General features: G+C 38.9%; 1 pseudogene; it reads left to right on the top strand.

Annotated features, from left to right (window-relative positions):
• The window catches only part of LOC112181241, a 121,858-nt pseudogene that overhangs the window by 39,839 nt on the left and 57,094 nt on the right, over nucleotides 1–24,925 (top strand).

Raw genomic sequence — 24,925 nt, 5'->3', positions numbered from 1 at the left:
ACAGCTTCGACCAATCACAGAATGCCATGTCAGCTCTGCCATGTCACTCAACCAATCAAAAAGCTCCAAAATAAATCCATAATCTTTCCAAATATATTGTTGCTGATTTTCCCAAGATTTAATCTGATTTTTCTCTTAATTTTAGGCCAAAATACTCTTGAGTGAAAATATGAATGAATCTGGACTTGTTTTGGACTTTTTCTCCCTTAAATCTCTCCATGGCATCATTATCCTTGATCATCTCTTGATTTTTGACATTAACTCCATAATTTCCCATGGCAAAATCAGCTTTAATTCCCCATAATATCTCCCACGTCATCATGTGGTCTCCTAATGCCTTCAGGTTTCCTAGCCTCATCAGGATTCCTGCGTTGACTGGGATTCCTAGTTGGACCAGGAAAACTCCATTTCTTCATTTTAGCTCATTTCTTCTCCATTTATTTCAATGTACCTATAAAATAAAAACTAAATTAAAAATGATTAAATAAAGGAAATAACTAAGAAAAATATGAGGAAATAATTATTAAAACGTCGTGTACATACCTCCAACAATATGGAGTATTTACTACATCACCAAGCATAAGTAACACCCTCTTTGAGACACCCACAAGCCATGGTGAGGCCCAACCGAGACATGCATCTTGTAGCCCTATGTTCAAGCTACGCTACGGTATCCGGAAGTCACAAATCCGACACCGGGAAGCCACCTTTCCGGCCTTACCAAGTTGCCCTCACAAATAGGCTTTCTAGACTAGAATAGTGATTTTAGTCATCCCACATCTAAGAGAATGTAAAGGAGAAGCATTCCTTCACCTATAAAAGGAATGCCTCCTCCCACTTAAACACGATCCATTCACACCATGACAACACACTTTGTAATCATGTGAGGCCGCAAGGCTCAACACACATAGTTAAACATTCAAGTGGATGTAGTCTCCCGCTCATGCGGAGACGAACCACTATACATCTTGTGTCAATCTCTCTCTCTCTCTCTCTCTAAAGCTAACTAGAGATCCCGCTCAATCTCTAACGTTAACATTGGCGCCGTCTGTGGGAAGCCAACACAAAGGCTTCGTCACCTACCACGAACTTTGACCCGAAAATGTCGAGTCGACGCTCATTCAACATCAAAAGGGGTCCGGTCAACGCCCGGCGGGTCCGGTCAACGCCCAGCGGAGTCGGTCAACGCCCGGCGGGTCCGGTCAACGCTGACAAGGTTGGTCAACGCTGAACCTTCAAAAAAAAAAAAAATTGCAGGTGCCAAATTGCTCTGGACACCATTCCATCTTCTAGCATCACCTCCGCTCCGCTGAGCCTCTGCGCTTGCTCCTCAGCTGGCACAACAGCTTCTGCCATGGTTAGTCAGCCAAGGCCCAGTGCCCAGAGCTCCGCCAGAAATTCCAGTGGCAGCGTCGTCAACTAGCGCGCCCAGCGGCTACTCCTTCCGCCAATGTCCGTCAGCGGCCCTCCTTCGCTGGTAAAACTCCATCTCTGCTAAGCTACAGGCCTCTGCAGGCATCTATGGGATATCTTCGATCATCAGAGCCTCCGCTAGGACATTGGCGGAGCTCCGCCGCTGGTAACATCCGCTAGCCTGGATCACCCGACTCCCTTTACTGAAAAAAACCACCGCTGGGCACCGAGCTCTTCCCTGAGCTCCGAGTTTCCGCCACACTCCGCTCCGCCAACCGGCAGTCACCGCTAAGATACACCAGCGGCAAAACCTCCGCCAGCCGCAATCCACTGGCCAAACTCTTCTCCAGCTCACTGGGGCACCACCGCCCAACTTCCTCCGCTGGGGCACCACCGCCCAACTTCCTCCGCTGGGGAACCATCGCCCAACCTCCTTCGCCGGCGAACACCTCCGCTGGCCAGGTGCTCCGCTTAACTCGGCGTCTCCACTGCACTTTGATCATCCGCCAAGCTCCAGACCCGCTCTCCCCGCCTCAGCATCTCCGGCGGTCGATCACCGCTAAGCAAAACCTCCGCTGAGCTCCGAGTTCCGCCGAACTCAAAACCTCCGCCGAACTCAAAACCTCCGCTGAGCTCCGAGTTCCGCCGGCCATGGACAAAGCTACCGCTGACCAAAACCTCTTCCGCTAGTCGTACACCTCTAGCACACCAAAGCCTCTTCCGCTAGTCGTACACCGCTAGCAACCAACGACGAACTTCCTCCGCTAAGCTTCGTCAGCGGGAAACTTCTTCCGCTAGGATCCATCGGCGGCATCACCAAGCTTCCGCCGCTAGCTAACAACAGCGCCAGTCCAAATCTGATTTTAACACTTAAATTTTTGCAAGATCAGGACCTCTCACCTCTCTCCGATCATCACCAGCTCCGCCAGCATTATCAATGGAGTTCAACTCAATCATGAGTTTCTGGATGCTTACCAAAGCCATGGGTCTCTGGGTGCTGATTTACTTTGGAAACCCAAGCTTTATCTTCGATCAGCTCCCTCTCGTTTGATCTGGACACCCTTGGAGTTGATCTCAACACAAAGCAACCTTTCCTCTCCACTTCCACCAGCTGAAACATCCTGCTACTGAGCAGCTTACTCAGATCAGGGAACCCACATGACTGCTACCAGGCAATCTCCAAACCCAGATAAGTGTCTTCGGTTCATGTCTGCCTCCCGTTAATAACAGCTCAATGCTTTGAATATCTCTCTAGTTACTATTCTCCTAACATATCTATACTCTGAGATAGCATTGATTACACGAGTACTCTATTACTGTTACTAGTCAATTTTGACCGACTAGCTGCTTTATTCAAAGTTTCGAGCAAAGCATGTTCAGACTTACCCATGCTTTGTGAGATATACATGAAACGGTGAATGCCACATGCTTCTATTTTACACAACTGAACTACTATCTGAAGATAGCATAACCCTTGCTTTGGTGACATGTGCTTTATATTACAAGCTACACATAACCATGATCCTATATATAAGCTATCTATCAAATACCTTGGCAGACTTGTATATACTCATGCATGCATGTATATGCTCCATGATTTAGCAGCAGGTCCACCATATTTTCCTCTTATTAAAAGCCACTTAGTCTTACGAAAGGGCATGATCACACACATACTACACACGTATTCATCTCGGTGTATTGTGATTTTTTACAACTAGCCATGAACATGTAAATATATATTCATTGCTATACTAAGACTATGTTCATTGGTCACATGCACCATCACATGTAGTTAATGGACAGGCGCACAACACACATAGCTCTAAATATTGCAACATGTGTAGCTTCTTTAGCTAAACTCAAATGTGTGTACACACACACACATGTTCCATCACCGCACATAATGGGTTTCGTTCCCCACAAATTCAACACTCAAATAGACATGCATGCAAATCGTTTGTCATCAAATACTACCTTGCTTATACACTTTTTCTTACAATTTTATCGAAGTACATATGCAAGCTATTGATGTCGATTTTACAAATCTACATATTAATCATCTATTTTGTTGCAAGGAAATTCAATTATTTCTATCAAGCATCCAACCGCAACTACAAGTTGACGTACATTATTGGAACACTTTATCCGCCAAAGCAATGAAGCGTCATGCTTGGACAACTCCAACATGATTTGGGTACTCATATCAATGCCAACTCTAACTCACTCCAAATCGGCATAAGATAAGTAACTTTATCTTACATTTTACGCTCTTTCAATTTGAGCTACCGCCATGCCAATACCATGCTTTTACTACTTCTAAGCATGCTTATAGAATATCACACTTGATATATCTTTACATGCTTCCATAACTTTTAAGCATGCCTACAACATTTCGTAGATTTGGCAACACTTTCTAGATCTCACATACTAGATATGCCATGTTTCACATACCGATCTCAGTGATCCTTTAGCATATCTACAAAAAAAAAAAAAAAAAAAAAAAAAAATGATATTACCATCCACATTACAAGTAAATGCTATACACATATGCCATGCTTCTATTTTAATTGCAAAATTAAATAAGTATGGAAAACTCAAACAAAATTTTATTACTTGCTCTATGTGTTTATCATTTTTCAACCAACCGCCAAGCGGTAAGGCTACGCCTCATAATGACAATGACCGCTACGCGGCATTGCAGTCAAGTTTCTCATTTGAGAAAACAGCTAGGGACTAGTTAACACAGCCCACGGCAGCCATTGATCCGGCAGTTAACCCCGACGCTTGGGTATCTAAGATTGGGCTCGCTACCCAACACCCTCTGCTCCGCGCAGCTCCCCTCATCAAACAATTTTCCGACCATCCGGAGGTCTATAGCCAGGAGTGGGGGACTCCTCGCAGGGCCTAGCAGGTGATGTCGCTTTTATCGAGCGACCAATTTAACCCTGAAATGTCATTAGTAGTACGTAATAAATAGGGATCGTTCTATTCCGGGGATTGAGGGTACACCTGTCATTGTCAAACAGTTAAACAATTAAAATTACAACAAAGTATAATATTCACAAAGATATTCACAAGTATGAACATTATTTACGAAAAAGGGGGATTTTTGTTTTTGGTTTTTCGAAAATTAAACTAAGTTAAGAAAACAATTAAAATGGAAAAACATAAAAATACAAATGGAATGAGAGAACAAAGATCAAAAACCGAAACATATGATTAAAATTGATTCAAACCCTAATATTGTTCATCTAAGTCATGAGAAAGGAATTGATCATGTGAAACGTTAAAAGCAAACAATTTCCCATATTTTACTTTTCAACGCTAATTAATCTAAGTGAAAGCACAAAGACTAATCCTATTAAACATGCATTCAAGCCCTAGAAAGCTAGTCAATCATGTCATGTTTAATGCATTACACATAGGGAAAGGCTATCAACTCAAGTGTACAACTTAGTATGGAAAAGTCCACCTAATTGCAATCCTCTTTAATTAAATTCGGTCTTTGTCCAAAACCTTTACTACTTTGATTCAAGTTTACACAAAACGAAAAGTCGATTTCATGTTCTTAAACCTAGCAACAATTATGCATAAACCCTATAAGTGTCGACCCAAATAAGATTAATACACAAAGGATATCTATAACGCAAATTTAATTAAACAAACTCACATAAGCAACTCTCGAAGAACAATAATATGAATCTGAAAATTCTCAATTAATCATAAAAATTCCAGAAATTAATATTTATTCAAACACATATGTCAACTAGTTCATAACCAACGAAATTCTAAGCAAAGGTTACAAAGGAGAATCGGATTACACCGTGGATGAAGATGGGATGAACGAATTGATGATGTGGTCTCTTGAATCTCAAAAGCAATCTTCAAGGATGGTGATGGATGAATGCTCACGGCTATGCTTCTTCTCCCTTGGCCTTGCTTGAACTCGTGGAGATGACTAGAGGATGGAGAAAGGAGAGGAAAACCTCACGGCAACAAGAGCAAAATTTCTGATTTTTCTAAAGTGTAAATTGTAAAGGAGGAGGCCTAGGAACCCCAAAACGTTGAGAAGATGGGAGATTATATAGGGGACGGCCAACTTGCTCTCCAAGCCGTGTAAACCTTATGGAATTAATCTGAAAATTCCACATAATTTCCTCCAATAATATCTTGCCAAATAAGCCCTATGAGGTGGTTCAACCAATCACAAAATTCCATTTAATTCCCTAAATAATCTTGCCGAAATTCCCTTGATATAATTCTGATTTTTGTAGTTCAATTCGGCCAAACTTCCTTTAGGGAATTAAGGAATGTATCTAGACTTCTTTTGAGCTTTTCTTGGTCTCCACCTTTTTCTCTTTCCTTTTATTTCTCCCTTGAATATCTCCTTGCCGAATTCTCTAGGGTTTTCTTTTAATTCACACGGCAACTTCCTTCTTTTCCTCTTGGCTTGGACGGCAAAAGATATTCTAGGGTTTATCTCTTGATGAATTTCCATAAAAATAGCCCTAGAAAATCTCCCTAGAAAATCTCCTTTTAATTTCTGATTTTCCACGTCATTTTCCTTGTTTCTCTCTTCATTTTGGACGGCAAACATCTCTAGGGTTTCTTCATTGCGTCACAAACCCTAATTGCATGGGCTTTGTGGGCTTTTGATCCATTTGCCGAAAATCCAACAAGTCTTGAGAGTTCTTGGGCCTCCATGCGCCACCTTTGTGCCATGTCATCATCTAGAGTCTTCAAGAAGCTTCTCTCATGCCATGTCACTTCATTAATTCGATCTCCATTCATGGTTGGCTCAAGAGTCTTGTTTTGGCAAGCTTTCCTTTTCTGGACAGGGTTTCCTGGTTGGACCAGGAAAGCTTCATTTCTTCATTTCTGCTCATTTGTGCTTCCCTTTGTACTTCATCTTGTCTCCCTCCAACGTTGGCTAGCTTCTCTCTCCATTTGTGAGCTCGTTTCAGCTCATTTGTGACAAGGACCTGAAAATAGAAACTAGTAAGAAAAATAGAAACTTTCCTAAAATGAAAAGTGGGAAACTTTCTAAAAATGAAAAATAGAAACTACTAAAAATGGAAACTTACTAAAAATGATAAATAAAAACTACAAAAATAGAAACTTTCTACAAATAGGAACTTTCCCAATCAAAGAATGGAAACTTTCCTAAACAGGGTTTTATTAAGGAAATAACGCAGAAAATGTAGGGAAAAGCAAGTAAAACGTCGCATTAAAATACTCCTATCAAATTCCCCCACACTTAGCTTTTGCTAGTCCCTTAGCAAAATCACACTAAGACACACACTAAGACTCAACGAAAATTAAAGACTTGACACGAAACAGACTCTATAGCCCTTCAACTTTTTGTCTCAGCAATCTCTTACTTTCACAACACCAAGATTAGCACTTCACCAAGAATAAATGTTTAGGCATTCGAGAGTTAATTAAAACACATAATCTTCACATACACAAGTAGGACTTGGTTGTAACAATGGTGATGGGTTCTGTTAAGCATGTTTCAGACAAGTATGATTCAATCCTCACAAGGCATATCCACTCTTTCTTCTTCTCAGAATTCAAGGCAATGCTTAAAAGCTTATACACTCAAGTATATGTGAAAGATAGCAAGTATATCACATAATGTAAGAAACGAAAGCACATGTATAATTTCCTTTAAAGATCTCATGAAGGATACCAACTACTTGCACAGATGGACCCAAGCCATAGGTTCAACTCTTGTAACTCATCTCCACATCAAGGGCTGTCCCATCTTAAGGATCAAGAAGGTCTTTTCAAGGGTTGTAATGGGTTAAGGCTCAAGGTTTTAAGAAATGAAGGGTAAGGATTTATCAAAGTGTCCTAAAAACCTAGCAGAGCACATGTAAATGTAGAGACCACAAGAAATCCACCAATGCATTGCAAAAACGTCACTTCCCCTAGAGGTAACATAAAAGGGGCCTAGTGTCTTCATGTTGGGCCCAATCTTCATTGTAAACTTCCCCTGAACTATAGTGAATGGACAAAGGTCAAATTTTTCTTTAATAGGCCTTCATTTCCAAGTAAACTCCAAAATCACTAAGTATGGGGGACTAAAATCCATAAATATTTCTTTCTTTTCTTTTCTAGCCGTACATTTTTTTTTTCTTTTCATTTTTCACGGCTTTCACATATTTTTTTCTTTATGGACAAGTCTACCCCCACACTTGAACTTTAACCTCTTCTTATTCTTCATTATTGAAGCCAAAAATCTTCAAGTAAAGTCTCAATTTAGCTCCACTAAGTTCTTAGAACAAAGGGTAGGGTTATAGCTATACTAAGGTTTAGGTTAAAGATTGTAAGGGTGATGAAAGAAAAGGCTTAATGTAGGCTCAAAGGGGTTTATCTAGGGGAGTCCCACGACAGGCACAAATAGGGACACAGGTTTATATGGCAATGGTGGTAATTCCTAGGGTGCCTCTATCCTTTCCAGAATCAGGGCCATGTATTGATAAAATGTCTCAACAAGCACAAGAGTGAATTCTAGCATTCTCTAGTCCATCAAACTTAATCTATGGCAAGTAGTCAATCAAGATGAAAGAATAATGAGATCATCAAAACGTCGCCAGGAAAATAAGAATATATTTTTCATTTCATTCCAAGAAAAAGGGACATGGGTTCAAATATCTCACATGGGTTTATATGAATCAAAACTCATCTTAACATGCATCATATTCTGTACCAAAGTCTCGAAATCCATATCCACTACAAGGCATATATTTTTCATATATCTCAATTAACCAAAGAATACCATTTTAGAAATCATCTCAATTTTGTGATCCTCTTTTAATCATGATTTCAGAGATATAGAATCATCCTAGACAGTTGAAAGGTCATCCTAAGACTCAAACAAAAACAAAAGCAACGAAATTTTTTTTTAAATTTTTGACATTTTTCAATTTTTTTTGTATTTTTCAATATATGACTCAAAATAAAAGTGTAAATCCCTTCCCCCACACTTAAATATTGCATTGTCCTCAATGTAATCAATTATAAACATGCAATGAAACAAATAAGCATAGATAGAAGGCATTTACGAAAACAAATCCTAAAACAAAAGAGAGAAAAAAAAAAAAAAATAAAAATAAAAAGAAATAGGGAGAGAGAAAGCAAATCTGTGTTGTTGACTCCTTCACAGCTGCTTCTGAATTGGGTTGCCTCCCAAGCAGCGCTTGAGTTTAACGTCTTTCAGCCAGACGGAATAGATATTAAAAAGTTAGTAACTATAATTAACAAAGAAATACAAAAAAAATATATATATATATAAACAAGTATAACAAGTTAGTGAATTACAAACTACATGTAATATTAACAAGTTAAGTACACAAGTTAACAAGTCAGTACATAAGACACAAGTTAAGTACACAAGTGAGTAAAAAAAAAAAAAAAAAAAAACACGAAAAATATTTACACAAGTGTTTTTTTTTTTTTTTTTTTCTTTTCTTTCTTTGTACGAAAATACTTACAAATATTTACATTCTTTCCTTTCCTTTACAATTATTTTCAACACTTAGGTACGGGAACAGGGAGTCTCGATGTGCAATGGGACTGAAACAGCTACCCTTTTCAAGACTATGTTTAATCCAATATACCTTAGTGAATCACAATATTTTCGTTTGTTATATATATCATTGATATCAAATTAAATTCCAAGCGGTAAATCAAGAGGACGTGCGGCCCAAGTATAGTCGTCTAGACACCAAGTCTCTCCTACATCCTTTGGGCAACCTTACTGAAATGGCCAGGTAGGGGAGGGCGACCACGAGAGGTAGAATCCATTTTGGCATGAGCTACTCCCACATTGTGGTTTAGGCCCATTTGTAAGCACTTCTGGATTCAAGAACCAATCATGAGCGTTGTCCCCTTCCTAGACACCATCCCACATAGGCTATACTTACTTGGATGAAAAAGATTCTAAGTGTGAAGACAGTTCAATGAATGTTAATAAAGGCCGCCCTCAACCTTAAGGGACCTGGACTAGGTACCAATAAGGGGTTTAGGCCAATATTAATAAACACGACTTCACCTATTCCTTCTTTAATTTACAACTCACAATTAAAATTCGTATTCAATAATATAAATAACAACCTAAGTAATTAATTAACTAATTAACTAACAAATTAAGAACAATTAACAAGTAAATTTTTTTTTTTTTTTTTTTTCGAACACAATATATAAACAAAACAAATATTCACATATTTAACAAGTGATTTTTCAATCCCCGGCAACGGCGCCAAAAATTGATGTCGCTTTTATCGAGCGACCAATTTAACCCTGAAATGTCATTAGTAGTACGTAATAAATAGGGATCGTTCTATTCCGGGGATTGAGGGTACACCTGTCATTGTCAAACAGTTAAACAATTAAAATTACAACAAAGTATAATATTCACAAAGATATTCACAAGTATGAACATTATTTACGAAAAAGGGGATTTTTGTTTTTGGTTTTTCGAAAATTAAACTAAGTTAAGAAAACAATTAAAATGGAAAAACATAAAAATACAAATGGAATGAGAGAACAAAGATCAAAAACCGAAACATATGATTAAAATTGATTCAAACCCTAATATTGTTCATCTAAGTCATGAGAAAGGAATTGATCATGTGAAACGTTAAAAGCAAACAATTTCCCATATTTTACTTTTCAACGCTAATTAATCTAAGTGAAAGCACAAAGACTAATCCTATTAAACATGCATTCAAGCCCTAGAAAGCTAGTCAATCATGTCATGTTTAATGCATTACACATAGGGAAAGGCTATCAACTCAAGTGTACAACTTAGTATGGAAAAGTCCACCTAATTGCAATCCTCTTTAATTAAATTCGGTCTTTGTCCAAAACCTTTACTACTTTGATTCAAGTTTACACAAAACGAAAAGTCGATTTCATGTTCTTAAACCTAGCAACAATTATGCATAAACCCTATAAGTGTCGACCCAAATAAGATTAATACACAAAGGATATCTATAACGCAAATTTAATTAAACAAACTCACATAAGCAACTCTCGAAGAACAATAATATGAATCTGAAAATTCTCAATTAATCATAAAAATTCCAGAAATTAATATTTATTCAAACACATATGTCAACTAGTTCATAACCAACGAAATTCTAAGCAAAGGTTACAAAGGAGAATCGGATTACACCGTGGATGAAGATGGGATGAACGAATTGATGATGTGGTCTCTTGAATCTCAAAAGCAATCTTCAAGGATGGTGATGGATGAATGCTCACGGCTATGCTTCTTCTCCCTTGGCCTTGCTTGAACTCGTGGAGATGACTAGAGGATGGAGAAAGGAGAGGAAAACCTCACGGCAACAAGAGCAAAATTTCTGATTTTTCTAAAGTGTAAATTGTAAAGGAGGAGGCCTAGGAACCCCAAAACGTTGAGAAGATGGGAGATTATATAGGGGACGGCCAACTTGCTCTCCAAGCCGTGTAAACCTTATGGAATTAATCTGAAAATTCCACATAATTTCCTCCAATAATATCTTGCCAAATAAGTGATAGGAGCATTTTAATGCGACGTTTTAACTGCATTTCCCTACACTTTTCTGCGCCATTTCCTTGAAAAATCCCTGTTTGGGAAAGTTTCCATTCTTTGATTGGGAAAGTTCCTTATTGTAGAAAGTTTCCATTTTTGTCTTCATTTCTCATTTCTCATTTCTCATTTCTCATTTCTGGAAAGTTTCTATTTTTCATTTTTAGTAAGTTTCTATTTTCTCATTTTTAGAAACTTTCCATTTCTCAATTTTAGAAAGTTTCTATTTTTCAAATTAGGTAAGTTTCCATTTTTCATATTAGTTTCTATTTTCAGGACCTCCGAGCTAGAAAGTGGAAATGAACGCACAAATGGAAAGAGGAGCTTGCGAACATCAAGACGAACGAACATGAGAGAAAATGGCCCACACATTTGAGCAGAAATGAAGAAACAAGCTTTCCTAGTCCAACCAGGAAATCCTACAAAATGGAGGAAGGCTTCCCTAGCAAGTTTCCAACGCAACCATGAAAAAGAAATGGAAAAATAATGTGTTTTGCGTTGGAAAATGAGAAGGCTTGAAGATGAAGCAACGAGGCCCAAGAACTCTTTGGATTTTCGGCAAATTGGATAAAGGCCCATCAAAGCCCATGACATTAGGGTTTGTGACGCAAACCCTAGCACTAAAGTTGTTGTTGCCGTGAAATCCTAGAGAGAAACAAGGAAGATGACGTGGAAAATCAGAAAATAATAAGAAGATTTCGGTGGAGATTTTCTAGGGTTATTTTTATGGAAATAAATCAAGAGATAAAACCCTAGAAGACCTAGCCGTCCAAGCCAAGAGGAAAACAAGGGGATGCCGTGCAAACCCTAGGGAATTCGGCAAAAGATAATGAAGAGAAAAACAAGGGTTTTGCCGTGAGGAAAAATCAGAAAAAAATAAAGAGATTTCGTGGAGATTTCTTAGGGAGCTTTTAAAGGAAAGAGAATATGTGTTGAACACAAAAAGCTCTCAAAGGAGTCTAGGTTCGTCCCCCTTTATTCTCTAAGTATATTGTTGCCGAAATTGGTGAAGGAAATCAGAAAATATCTATATATATTTCGGCAAGATTATTTAGGGAATTTATATTGGAATTTTGTGATTGGTTGCACCACCTCATAGGGCTTATGTGGCACGAAATCATTGGAGAAAATTATGTGGAGGAAGCAAGAGATTGCCGTGAGCTTTGCTAGGGTTGTGGACGGATTGAAGACCTAGAAGCCGTCCCCTATATATTCCTCTCTTCTCTCAACGTCAAGGGTTCCGAATTTTCCACACTTTTGCGTTTATACTTTGAGAAAATAATTCAGAAATCTCTCTAGCCTAGCCGTGTTCTTCTCCATCCTCTAGGGCAACCACGAAGTGCAAGCAAGGCCAAGGAAGAAGAAGACAAGCCGTGCACACCATCCACCCTCCACCTTGAAGATTGCTTTCGAAATTCAAGAGACCACATCATCACTTCATTCATCTCATCTTCATCACGGTGTAATCCGATTCTTCTTGTACCTTTGCTTTGTATTTTCGTTGGTTTTGCCTTAGTTGACACATATGTATGAACAAGTATTGTTTTCTGAAATTTTATGATGAATTGTTAATTTTCAGATTCATATATTGCGATTTATGGTTGCTTTTGTGTGAGTGTTTGATTAAATTTGCATGATAGAAATCTTTTGTATGTTTATCTTGAATGGTTCGAAACATTTAAGGTTTTTATATGAATGTTGCTACGAATTTGAGAACATGAATCAACTTTTTGGTTTTGTGTTCTTGAATCGATAAGTAGTAAAGGTTTTGTACAAAAACCGAATTTAATCAAAGAAGATTGCAATTAGGTGGACTTTTTCATACTAAGTTGCACATTTGAGTTGATAGCCTTTCTAGGTGTTTATTGCGTTAAACATGACATGATTGACTAGCTTTCTAGGGCTTGATTGCATGTTTGATAGAATTAATCTAGGTGCTTTCACTTAGGTTAATTAGCATTGAAAGTAAATATGGGAAATTGTTTGCTTTTGAACGTTTCACATGATCAACTCCTCTTGCATGACTATGATGAACAAATGATGAACTTGAATTAATTTTAATCATGAGTTTCGACTTTGATCTTTGTTCTTGCATTCCATTTGTATTTTTATGTTTTTGCATTTTAATTATTTAGGTAACTTAGATTTTATTTTCGGAAATTAAAACCAAAAACCAAAAACTCCCCCCTTTTCGTAAATATGTCTATATTTTGTAAATATTATACTTTGTTTTAATTTTAATTGTTTAATTGTTTGACAATGACAGGTGTACCCTCAATCCCCGGAATAGAACGATCCCTATTTATTACGTACTACTAATGACATTTCAGGGTTAAATTATGCGCTTGCTTTGAGCGTATCAATTTTTGGCGCCGTTGCCGGGGATTGAAAAATCATTTGCCATATTGTGAATATTTGTTTTGTATATTGTGACCGAAAAAAAAAAAAAAAATTTTACTTGTTAATTATTTTGTAATTGTCGAAAATTAGTAGATTAATTACTTAGGTTGTTATTTATATTGTTGAATACGAATTTTAATTATAGGTTGTAAATTAAAGATGGAATAGGTGAAGTCGTGTTTATTAATATTGGCCTAAACCCCTTATTGGTACCTAGTTCAGGTCCCTTAAGGTTGAGGGCGGCCTTTATTAACATTCATTGAACTGTCTTCACACTTAGGACCTTTTATATCCAAGTAAGTATAGCCTATGTGGGATGGTGTCTAGGAAGGGGACAACGTTCATAACGGGTTCTTGGATTCAGAAGTGCGTGCAAATGAGCCTAAACCACAATGTGGGAGTAGCTCATGCCAAAATGGATTCTACCTCTCGTGGTCGCCCTCCCCTACCTGGCCATTTCAGTAAGGTTGCCCAAAGGATGTAGGAGAGACTTAGTGTCTTGACGATTATACTTGGGCCGCACGTCCACTTGATTTACCGCTTGGAATTTAATTCGAAATCAATGGTATTTATAACAAAAGAAAATGTTGTGATTCACTAAGGTATATTGGATTAAACATAGTCTTGAAAAGGGTAACTGTTTCAGTCCCATTGCACATCGAGACTCCCTGTTCCCGTACCTAAGTGTTGAAAATAATTGTAAAGAAAAGGAAAGAATAGAAGTAATTTTACTTAATTTCGTGAAAAAAAAAAAAAAAAAAAAAAAAAAAAAAAAAAAAAAAAAAAAAAAAAAAAAAAAAAAAAAAAAGATAATTAGATGTGAATAGTGACATTTTGTTTGTTTGTGTGAAAGTTTTGTGTAAATAGTGTCTAATCTTGTTAAACAAAGGAAATGTAAAGAATTAATTATAAATATTGTTAAATTCTTGATTTATTATAAGTGTGTAAATGCGTATGAGTAGATAAGGGCCCTTTTGTTAATATTGGCCTTAACCCTTCATTAGTGCCTTTCTAAGGTCTTTTGGAGTTGAGGGCGGTTTTTATTAACATTTGGAGAACTGTCTAACACATGAGTTCTTTTCAAGCTGAGTAAGGGGCATATAGGTGGTGTCTTAGGTTGAGACCCTGGGTGATGGGTTCAAATTGGATCTCAGAGATACTATAGACCGTGCGTAAACCACAATGTGGGAGTAGCCAATAGGGGCCTAAACCTCAATGAGGGAGTAGCCTCCGTAGTGTCACCAAAATGAGTCCTCCCTCTCACTTACCTCTTAATCTGGCCATCTAGCCTTCTGAAACAAAGGGAAGTGACTTATGTCTAGGCGACTATCCCTAGATCGTATCTCACCAATAGTAGTGGTTTCTATTGGGCTCGACTTACAACTTGTAATCAATTGAGATATTAACTTTATTTTGTAAAGATAATAAGATACTTGAACATAACCTCCACTTGTAAATTGTGTTGTTTTGTATATTTGTATAAACTTCTTACGTGGTTTATTTGTGAAAAGATTGTGGATAGTTTGTAATTTGTACTTCTCTTTATACTTGTATAAATCATAAATAGTAAAGTCGTGAATAGTAACTTGTGAATAGTGACTCGTGAATAGTAAGGTTGATGTATTAAATCACTAATTTGTAATTAACTCACTTTATACTTTGCTAACTTCTTTGAATTTTGATGATGTTCAGGATTCCTATGAATGACCGAGCCTTTTAGATCCTCTACACTAAAGGAAATTGAAGCAAGGCTCGCTCGCTTGAAGGGTCCTTCACTTCTTGAGCAGACAAGCCCTTCCCCTTCGACACACAGAGGGTACATCTTTAACGAACAAGGGAAGAGGACCTACTGTTCTGAGGAGTCTACATCACCTACACCAAGTCCATCTCCTCCTTCACGTTCACCTTCACCTGTGATTTCGTCCAACTCTACACCACCACCTTCACCACCACCTGAAGAAGTCGAAAAGAGAGAATGGCATCTATTAGGGAACTTTCCACTGCAACTGTTGAAGGAGGACCCCCTACAGGCATAGTATACCCTCCCCCTGCAGCTGGAAGACAAGCAGAGTTTGAGCTAAAGAGTGGTTTGTTGCACAAGCTCCCTATCTTCCATGGACTTAATATGGAGGACGCTAACAAGCATGTTCGAGAATTTCAATCTGTTTGTGCAAACATGCAACCACAAGGGGCAGATGAGAACCTTCTTAAGATGAGAGCATTTCCATTCTCTCTAGCTGATAGAGCCAAGGATTGGCTATATGAACTCCCTGCAGGACGTATCACCTCATGGGAAACAATGAGAAAGGCCTTCTTGGAAAAATACTTCCCAGCTTCTAAGGTCATCACACTTAGAAAGAAGCTCAGTGGAATAGAGCAAGCCCATGATGAGTCCTATGCTGCCTACTATGAGAGGTTCAATTCCCTACTTGCACAATGTCCTCAACATCAGATGAAGGATGAGACCCTACTCACATGTTTCTATGAAGGACTCTTACCCTTGGAAAGGCAAATGTTGGATGCTGCAGCTGGAGGAGCTTTTGTGGATAAGTCCCCTACAGTTGGGAAGGAGCTGATAGCTAATCGTGCCTTGAACTCTCAACAATATGAGGGGGTAGGACACTCTACTCGTAGGGTGCATGAGATGAGCAAGAATACTGCAATTGAGGACCAACTGAATAAGCTTACTCTACTCATGAACCAAGTGGTAAGTTCCAAGGGACCAAGTGCAACAATAGCTTGTGGGGTATGCTCTATGCAAGGGCATGTTACAGATCAGTGCCCTCAACTTAATGAGAATGGAGGATGGGAATCTGCAAATGCTATTGGAGGATATCAAGGAGGATACCAAGGAGGACCTCAACGTCCTAGACATGATCCTTACTCCAATACGTACAACCCAGGATGGAGGGACCATCCCAACTTCAAGTGGACTAACAATGATAACGTTCAGAATCCTCTTGGTGGGAACTTCCAACGTCCTCAAGGGCCTTCATTCCAAGGATCATCTTTTCAAAGGCCCTACATGCCCCCGCCTCAACAGAACTCAGGACCTTCAATGTCTCACTATGACAAAACGTTGGAAGCCTTGACTAGTTCCACCCAGGCCTTGACAAACTCTACTCAAGCTTTGATTCAAGGACAACAGACCCACACTAAGGATATTGCAGATCTTAAGAAACAGATGGGCCAAGTTGTGGACTTCATGAGCAAGATTCATGAGACTGGGAAGCTTCCTAGTGGCACAATACCTAACCCTAAGGGTAATGTGGAGAATGCATCAGTTGTGACTACGAGGAGTGGGAGACCATTTGTGGATCCACCCAAGCAACCCAAGAAGGTCCAAATGAGCATAGAAATTGAGGAAGACCAAGAACCCACCAAGTTGGGTATTGAGAAGGACCCTGCAACGTCAAAGGAAGAGACCAAGGCATCCTCATCTTTAAAGGCAAAACCGGAAATCAAAGGTAATAATTCTAACTTATCAAATTCGGTTATTGCTAACCCTTCTTCTTCTTGCATGCCCTTCCCACGCAGGTTTGCCCAATCTAAGAAGGATGAAAGTGACCAAGCTATCTTGGAAACTTTCAAGAAGGTGCAAGTAAACCTACCCCTCCTAGAGGCCATCAAGCAAGTCCCTAAGTATGCCAAGTTCCTCAAAGAGCTTTGCACTACTAGGAGAGTAAACCGTGAAAAGGAGGTGGTAAAGGTAAGTGAGAATGTCTCTGCCCTAATTCAGAGGAAGATCCCTCCAAAGTGTAAGGATCCTGGAAGCTTTACCATTCCTTGTACTATTGGTAACTCTAGATTTAAGAATGCCATGCTAGACCTAGGTGCATCTGTTAATGTTATGCCCTACTCTGTTTATGAAACCCTAGGTCTAGGGGAACTTAAATCTGACAATGTTATCATTCAGTTAGCTGACAGATCCAATGCATACCCTAGAGGTTTGTTGGAGGATGTGCTTGTACAGGTTAACCATCTTATCTTCCCAGCTGATTTTTATGTATTGGAAATGGAGGACTCCCCTGTAAGTTCCACTCCATTGCTTTTGGGACGTCCTTTCTTAAGGACAGCTAGGACGAAGATTGATGTGTATGAAGGCTCTCTTACAATGGAGTTCGATGGTGACATTATTGGCTTTAACATCTTTGAGGCCATGAGGTATCCCCTAGAGGTTAATGATTGTTTTTCTGCTGACATTTTAGATGAACTTGCGCAGAAAATGTTTGATGTTATGCATGAGGATACCCTAGTCACTACCCTTGAGAGTGGGGTAGGCTATACAAAGGAAGGCGTCACCATCTCAGAGGACAAGTTGAAAGACACTTGTGAGGATAAAATCATTGAAAACGTCTCCTTCCTTGAGGCATCACCCTTTATAGGTAAGTCTGTTTCTCCATTGTCCATTCAGTTATCCACTAACAAGACTTTACCTTCAGTGGTCCAGGCCCCAGAACTTGAGCTAAAACCTCTTCCAGACCATTTGAAGTATGTCTACTTAGGGGACAAGGAGACCTTACCAGTGATTGTGTCATCTGCACTAACGACTCCACAAGAAGAGAAGTTGGTGGAAATGTTGAAGCAACACAAGACCGCCATAGGATGGACATTGGCGGACATCAAGGGAATCAGCCCTACAACTTGCGTCCATAGGATACTTCTGGAGGAGGGGTCTAAACCTACTAGAGAGGCTCAACGTCGTCTCAACCCTCCAATGATGGAAGTAGTGAAGAAGGAGGTTATCAAACTCCTTGATTGTGGGGTGATCTACCCTATTTCAGACTCCAAGTGGGTCTCCCCAGTTCAGGTCGTTCCCAAGAAGTCTGGGATCACTGTGGTAAAGAATGCTGATAACGAACTGGTGCCCCAAAGGACAGTAACAGGCCACAGAGTATGCATTGACTATAGGAGGCTCAACGCAACCACAAGGAAAGACCACTTTCCTCTGCCATTCATTGACCAGATGCTTGAGCGCCTAGCTGGACATGACTACTACTGCTTCCTGGATGGATACTCTGGTTACAACCAGATTGCAATTGCAAATGAAGATCAAGAGAAGACAACCTTCACTTGCCCCTTTGGAACGTTTGCCTATAGACGTATGCCTTTCGGACTTTGCAACGCTCCAGGTACCTTTCAGAGGTGTATGGTAAGTATCTTTTCAGATTATATTGAGAAAATCATAGAGGTATTCATGGATGACTTTTCAGTTTTTGGAAAGAATTTTGATGATTGTCTTAATAATCTGGAGATAATTCTGAAACGTTGCATGGAAACTAACCTTGTCTTAAACTGGGAAAAATGCCATTTTATGGTTAAACAAGGAATAGTTCTAGGACATATTGTCTCTGCTAGGGGTATAGAGGTTGATAAAGCCAAGGTTGATATTGTGCGTCACTTACCCTCTCCCACTTCTGTGAGAGAGATTCGTTCTTTCCTTGGTCATGCAGGTTTTTACAGGAGGTTCATCAAGGACTTCTCCAAAATTTCGAGACCCTTATGTCAACTACTCCAGAAGGATGTGCCCTTCCACTTTGACAAGGAGTGTCAAGAAGCTTTTGACAAGCTTAAGGAGTTGTTGACATCTGCCCCCATCATGTTACCTCCAGACTGGTCCTTGCCCTTTGAATTAATGTGTGATGCCTCTGACTACGCAGTTGGAGCCGTTTTGGGACAAAGGAAGGAAAAGCTGCCCTATGCCATCTACTACGCCTCAAGGACTCTCAATGATGCACAAATGAACTACTCCACCACAGAGAAAGAGCTCCTTGCAGTTGTCTTTGCCCTTGAGAAGTTTCGCTCCTATTTACTTGGTACCAAAGTTACTATCTTTACTGACCATGCAGCTTTGAAATACTTGATGACCAAGAAGGAGGCGAAACCAAGGCTCATCAGATGGATCCTACTCTTGCAAGAATTCGACGTGGAAATCAAGGACAAGAAGGGTAGTGAGAACGTGGTAGCTGACCACTTGAGTCGCTTAGTGCATGCAGAAGATTATCTCCCTCTGGTGGAGACATTTCCAGACGAGCAACTCTTTGGACTTCAGGTAAGTGAACCATGGTATGCAGACATTGTGAATTATATTGTATCTAGAAAGATTCCTGATACCATGTCACGTGCTCATAGGGATAGGCTTAAGAAAACTGTTAAGCAATATGTTTGGGATGAACCTTATTTGTGGAAGTATTGCTCTGATCAATTGATTAGGAGATGTGTGCCTGAACATGAACATAATGCTATACTTTCTTTTTGCCACTCTAAAGCATGTGGGGGACACTTTGGGTCTAAGAAGACTGCGTTTAAGGTGCTAGAGTCTGGGTTCTATTGGCCAACATTATTTAGGGATGCACATGCCTATTGTTTAACTTGTGATAAGTGCCAAAGAACAGGAAATCTAGGTCCTAGAGATCAAATGCCATTGTCCAATATAATAACTGTTGAAATATTTGATGTCTGGGGTATAGATTTCATGGGACCTTTCCCTTCATCTTTTGGGTTTCTCTATATCTTACTTGCAGTGGACTATGTTTCCAAATGGGTGGAAGCAAAGGCCACTAGAACTAATGACTCTAAGGTTGTTGCAGATTTTATCAAGTCTAACATCTTTAGCAGGTTTGGGATGCCTAGAGTTCTCATTAGTGATGGAGGATCCCATTTTTGCAATCGGACGATTGAGGCTCTCTTGAAGAGATATGATGTCACACATAAGGTTTCTACACCTTATCACCCACAAACTAGTGGGCAGGCTGAGGTCTCTAATCGTCAGATTAAGGGGATATTGGAGAAGACTGTGAACCCCAACAGGAAGGACTGGTCCTTGCGTCTAGAGGATGCTTTGTGGGCCTACAGAACTGCATACAAAACTCCCATAGGTATGTCACCATATCGAATTGTCTATGGCAAACCATGCCATTTACCTGTGGAGTTGGAGCACAAAGCTTGGTGGGCTGTGAAGCAGTTCAACATGGATATGGATGCAGCTGGGCTTCATAGGAAGTTGCAATTGCAAGAGTTAGAGGAGATAAGGAATGATGCCTTTGAAAGTGCTAAAATTTACAAGGATAAGACTAAGGCATTCCATGACAAAATGATTCGAAGAAAGACTTTTGTTGTGGGTCAAAAAGTTCTTCTTTTCCATTCTCGTCTCAAACTCTTCCCAGGTAAGCTTCGTTCTCGTTGGATTGGACCTTTTGTTATCACTCATGTGTTTCCTCATGGAGCTGTGCAGATAAAGAGTGAACATACAAGCAACGAGTTCAAAGTGAATGGCCATCGCTTGAAGCCTTACTATGAGGCATTTGTGGAACATGAAGTGGAGGATGTACCCCTCCAAAACGTTCCAAACCCTGAGGATTAAATGGAGGTACAAGTCTAGGCTGAAAGACTATAAACATTAAGCGCTGCTTGGGAGGCAACCCAATTCTGAAGTAGCTGTGGAGGAGTCATCAACGCAGATTTGTTTTATCTCTCCCTTTTACTTCTCCAATTTTTCTTTATTTTGGTAGTCATTTTCGTAAATTTCATCCCTATATGCTTAAGTGTTTTATTGCATGCTTTTTATTGATTACATTGAGGACAATGCAATATTTAAGTGTGGGGGAAGGGATTTACACTTTTATCTTGAGTCATATATTGAAAAATAAAAAAAAAAAAAAATTGAAAAATGTCAAAAATTTAAAAAAATTTTCGTTGCTTTTGTTTTTGTTTTGAGTCTTAGGATGCCCTTTCAACTGTCTAGGATGATTCTATATCTCTAAAATCATGACTAAAAGAGGATCACAAGATTGAGATGATTTTTAAACATGGTATTCTTTGGTTAATTGAGATATTTGAAAAATGTGTGCCTTGTAGTGGATATGGATTCGAAAACTTTGGTACAGAATATGAGCATGTTAGGATGAGTTTTGATTCATATAAGCCATGTGAGATAATTGAGCCATGTTCCTTTTTCTTGGAGTGAAATGAAAAATATATTCTTATTTTCTTGGCGATATTTTGATGATCTCATTATTCTTCATTTGATTGATTGCTTGCCATAGATTAAGTTTGATGGACTAGAGAATGCTAGAATTCACTCTTGTGCTTGTTGAGACGTTTGTCAATACATGGCCCTGATTCTGGAAGGGATAGAGGTACCCTAGGAATTTCCACCATTGCCAAATAAACCTGTGTCCCTAATTGTGCCCGTCGTGGGACTCCCCTAGATAAGCCCCTTTGAGCCTACATTGAGCCTTTTCATTCATCACCCTTAAAACCCTTAACCATGAAGCTTAGTATAGTTAAAACCCTACCCTTTGTTCTAAGAACTTAGTGGAGCTATCTTTTGAGACATACTTCGTGGGTTTGGTGCTAAGGATGAAAATTGAGAAGAGGTGAAAGTTAAAGTGTGGGGGTAGACTTGTCCATAAAAGAAAAATATATGAAAAAGCCGAGAAAAAGAAAACAAAAAAAAGAAAAAAAAATGTATACGGCTAAAAAGAAAAGAAAGAAAAATGTTTATGGATTTTAGTCCCCCATACTTGGTGATTTTGGAGTTTACGTTGAACTGAAGGCCCACTACAGAAAAATTTGGCCTTTGTCCATTCACTATAGTTCAAGGGAAGTTTACAATGAAGATTGGGCCCAACATGAAGACATTAGGCCCCTTTTATGTTACCTCTAGGGAAAGTGACGTTTTTGCAATGCCTTGGTGGATTTCTTGAGGTCTCTACATCTACATGTGCTCTGCTAGGTTTTTAGGACACTTTGATAAATCCTTACCCTTCATTTCTTAAAACCTTGAGCCTTGGCCCCATTACAACCTTTAAGAAGACCTTCTTGATCCTTAAGATGGGACAGCCCTTGATGTAGAGATGAGTTACAAGAGTTGAACCTATGGCTTAGGTCCATCTGTGCAAGTAGTTGGTGTCCTTCATGAGATCTTTAAAGAAAATTATACATGTGCTTTCGTTTCTTGAATTATGTGATATACTTGCTATCTTTCACATATACTTGAGTGTATAAGCTTTTAAGCATTGCCATGATCTGAGAGAAGAAAGAGTGGATATAACTTGTGAGGAGTTGAATCATACTTGTTTGAAACATGCTTAACAGAAACCATCACCATTGTTTCAACCAAGTCCTACTTGTGTATATGTAAGTTATGTGTTTTAATTAACTCTCGAATGCCTAACATTGAATTTTGGTTAAGTGCTAATCTTGGTGTTATGAAAGTAAGAGATTGCTGAGACAAATAGTTGAAGGGCAATAGAATCATTGTTTTTGTCAAGTCTTTAAATTTTCGTTGAGTCTTAGTGTGTGTCTTAGTTTGATTTTGCTAAGGGACTAGCAAAAGCTAAGTGTGGGGGAAATTGATAGGAGCATTTTAATGCGACGTTTTAACTGCATTTCCCTACACTTTTCTGCGCCATTTCCTTGAAAAATCCCTGTTTGGGAAAGTTTCCATTCTTTGATTGGGAAAGTTCCTTATTGTAGAAAGTTTCCATTTTGTCTTCATTTCTCATTTCTCATTTCTCATTTCTCATTTCTCATTTCTCATTTCTGGAAAGTTTCTATTTTTCATTTTTAGTAAGTTTCTATTTTCTCATTTTTAGAAACTTTCCATTTCTCAATTTTAGAAAGTTTCTATTTTTCAAATTAGGTAAGTTTCCATTTTTCATATTAGTTTCTATTTTCAGGACCTCCGAGCTAGAAAGTGGAAATGAACGCACAAATGGAAAGAGGAGCTTGCGAACATCAAGACGAACGAACATGAGAGAAAATGGCCCACACATTTGAGCAGAAATGAAGAAACAAGCTTTCCTAGTCCAACCAGGAAATCCTACAAAATGGAGGAAGGCTTCCCTAGCAAGTTTCCAACGCAACCATGAAAAAGAAATGGAAAAATAATGTGTTTTGCGTTGGAAAATGAGAAGGCTTGAAGATGAAGCAACGAGGCCCAAGAACTCTTTGGATTTTCGGCAAATTGGATAAAGGCCCATCAAAGCCCATGACATTAGGGTTTGTGACGCAAACCCTAGCACTAAAGTTGTTGTTGCCGTGAAATCCTAGAGAGAAACAAGGAAGATGACGTGGAAAATCAGAAAATAATAAGAAGATTTCGGTGGAGATTTTCTAGGGTTATTTTTATGGAAATAAATCAAGAGATAAAACCCTAGAAGACCTAGCCGTCCAAGCCAAGAGGAAAACAAGGGGATGCCGTGCAAACCCTAGGGAATTCGGCAAAAGATAATGAAGAGAAAAAACAAGGGTTTTGCCGTGAGGAAAAATCAGAAAAAAATAAAGAGATTTCGTGGAGATTTCTTAGGGAGCTTTTAAAGGAAAGAGAATATGTGTTGAACACAAAAAGCTCTCAAAGGAGTCTAGGTTCGTCCCCCTTTATTCTCTAAGTATATTGTTGCCGAAATTGGTGAAGGAAATCAGAAAATATCTATATATATTTCGGCAAGATTATTTAGGGAATTTATATTGGAATTTTGTGATTGGTTGCACCACCTCATAGGGCTTATGTGGCACGAAATCATTGGAGAAAATTATGTGGAGGAAGCAAGAGATTGCCGTGAGCTTTGCTAGGGTTGTGGACGGATTGAAGACCTAGAAGCCGTCCCCTATATATTCCTCTCTTCTCTCAACGTCAAGGGTTCCGAATTTTCCACACTTTTGCGTTTATACTTTGAGAAAATAATTCAGAAATCTCTCTAGCCTAGCCGTGTTCTTCTCCATCCTCTAGGGCAACCACGAAGTGCAAGCAAGGCCAAGGAAGAAGAAGACAAGCCGTGCACACCATCCACCCTCCACCTTGAAGATTGCTTTCGAAATTCAAGAGACCACATCATCACTTCATTCATCTCATCTTCATCACGGTGTAATCCGATTCTTCTTGTACCTTTGCTTTGTATTTTCGTTGGTTTTGCCTTAGTTGACACATATGTATGAACAAGTATTGTTTTCTGAAATTTTATGATGAATTGTTAATTTTCAGATTCATATATTGCGATTTATGGTTGCTTTTGTGTGAGTGTTTGATTAAATTTGCATGATAGAAATCTTTTGTATGTTTATCTTGAATGGTTCGAAACATTTAAGGTTTTTATATGAATGTTGCTACGAATTTGAGAACATGAATCAACTTTTTGGTTTTGTGTTCTTGAATCGATAAGTAGTAAAGGTTTTGTACAAAAACCGAATTTAATCAAAGAAGATTGCAATTAGGTGGACTTTTTCATACTAAGTTGCACATTTGAGTTGATAGCCTTTCTAGGTGTTTATTGCGTTAAACATGACATGATTGACTAGCTTTCTAGGGCTTGATTGCATGTTTGATAGAATTAATCTAGGTGCTTTCACTTAGGTTAATTAGCATTGAAAGTAAATATGGGAAATTGTTTGCTTTTGAACGTTTCACATGATCAACTCCTCTTGCATGACTATGATGAACAAATGATGAACTTGAATTAATTTTAATCATGAGTTTCGACTTTGATCTTTGTTCTTGCATTCCATTTGTATTTTTATGTTTTTGCATTT

This window comes from Rosa chinensis, unplaced genomic scaffold (genome assembly GCF_002994745.2).
Source record: "Rosa chinensis cultivar Old Blush unplaced genomic scaffold, RchiOBHm-V2 RchiOBHmChr0c13, whole genome shotgun sequence".
Classification (NCBI taxonomy): domain Eukaryota; kingdom Viridiplantae; phylum Streptophyta; class Magnoliopsida; order Rosales; family Rosaceae; genus Rosa; species Rosa chinensis.
Note: the sequence above shows the minus strand (reverse complement) of the source record. Positions and strands in the feature narration are given on the sequence as shown.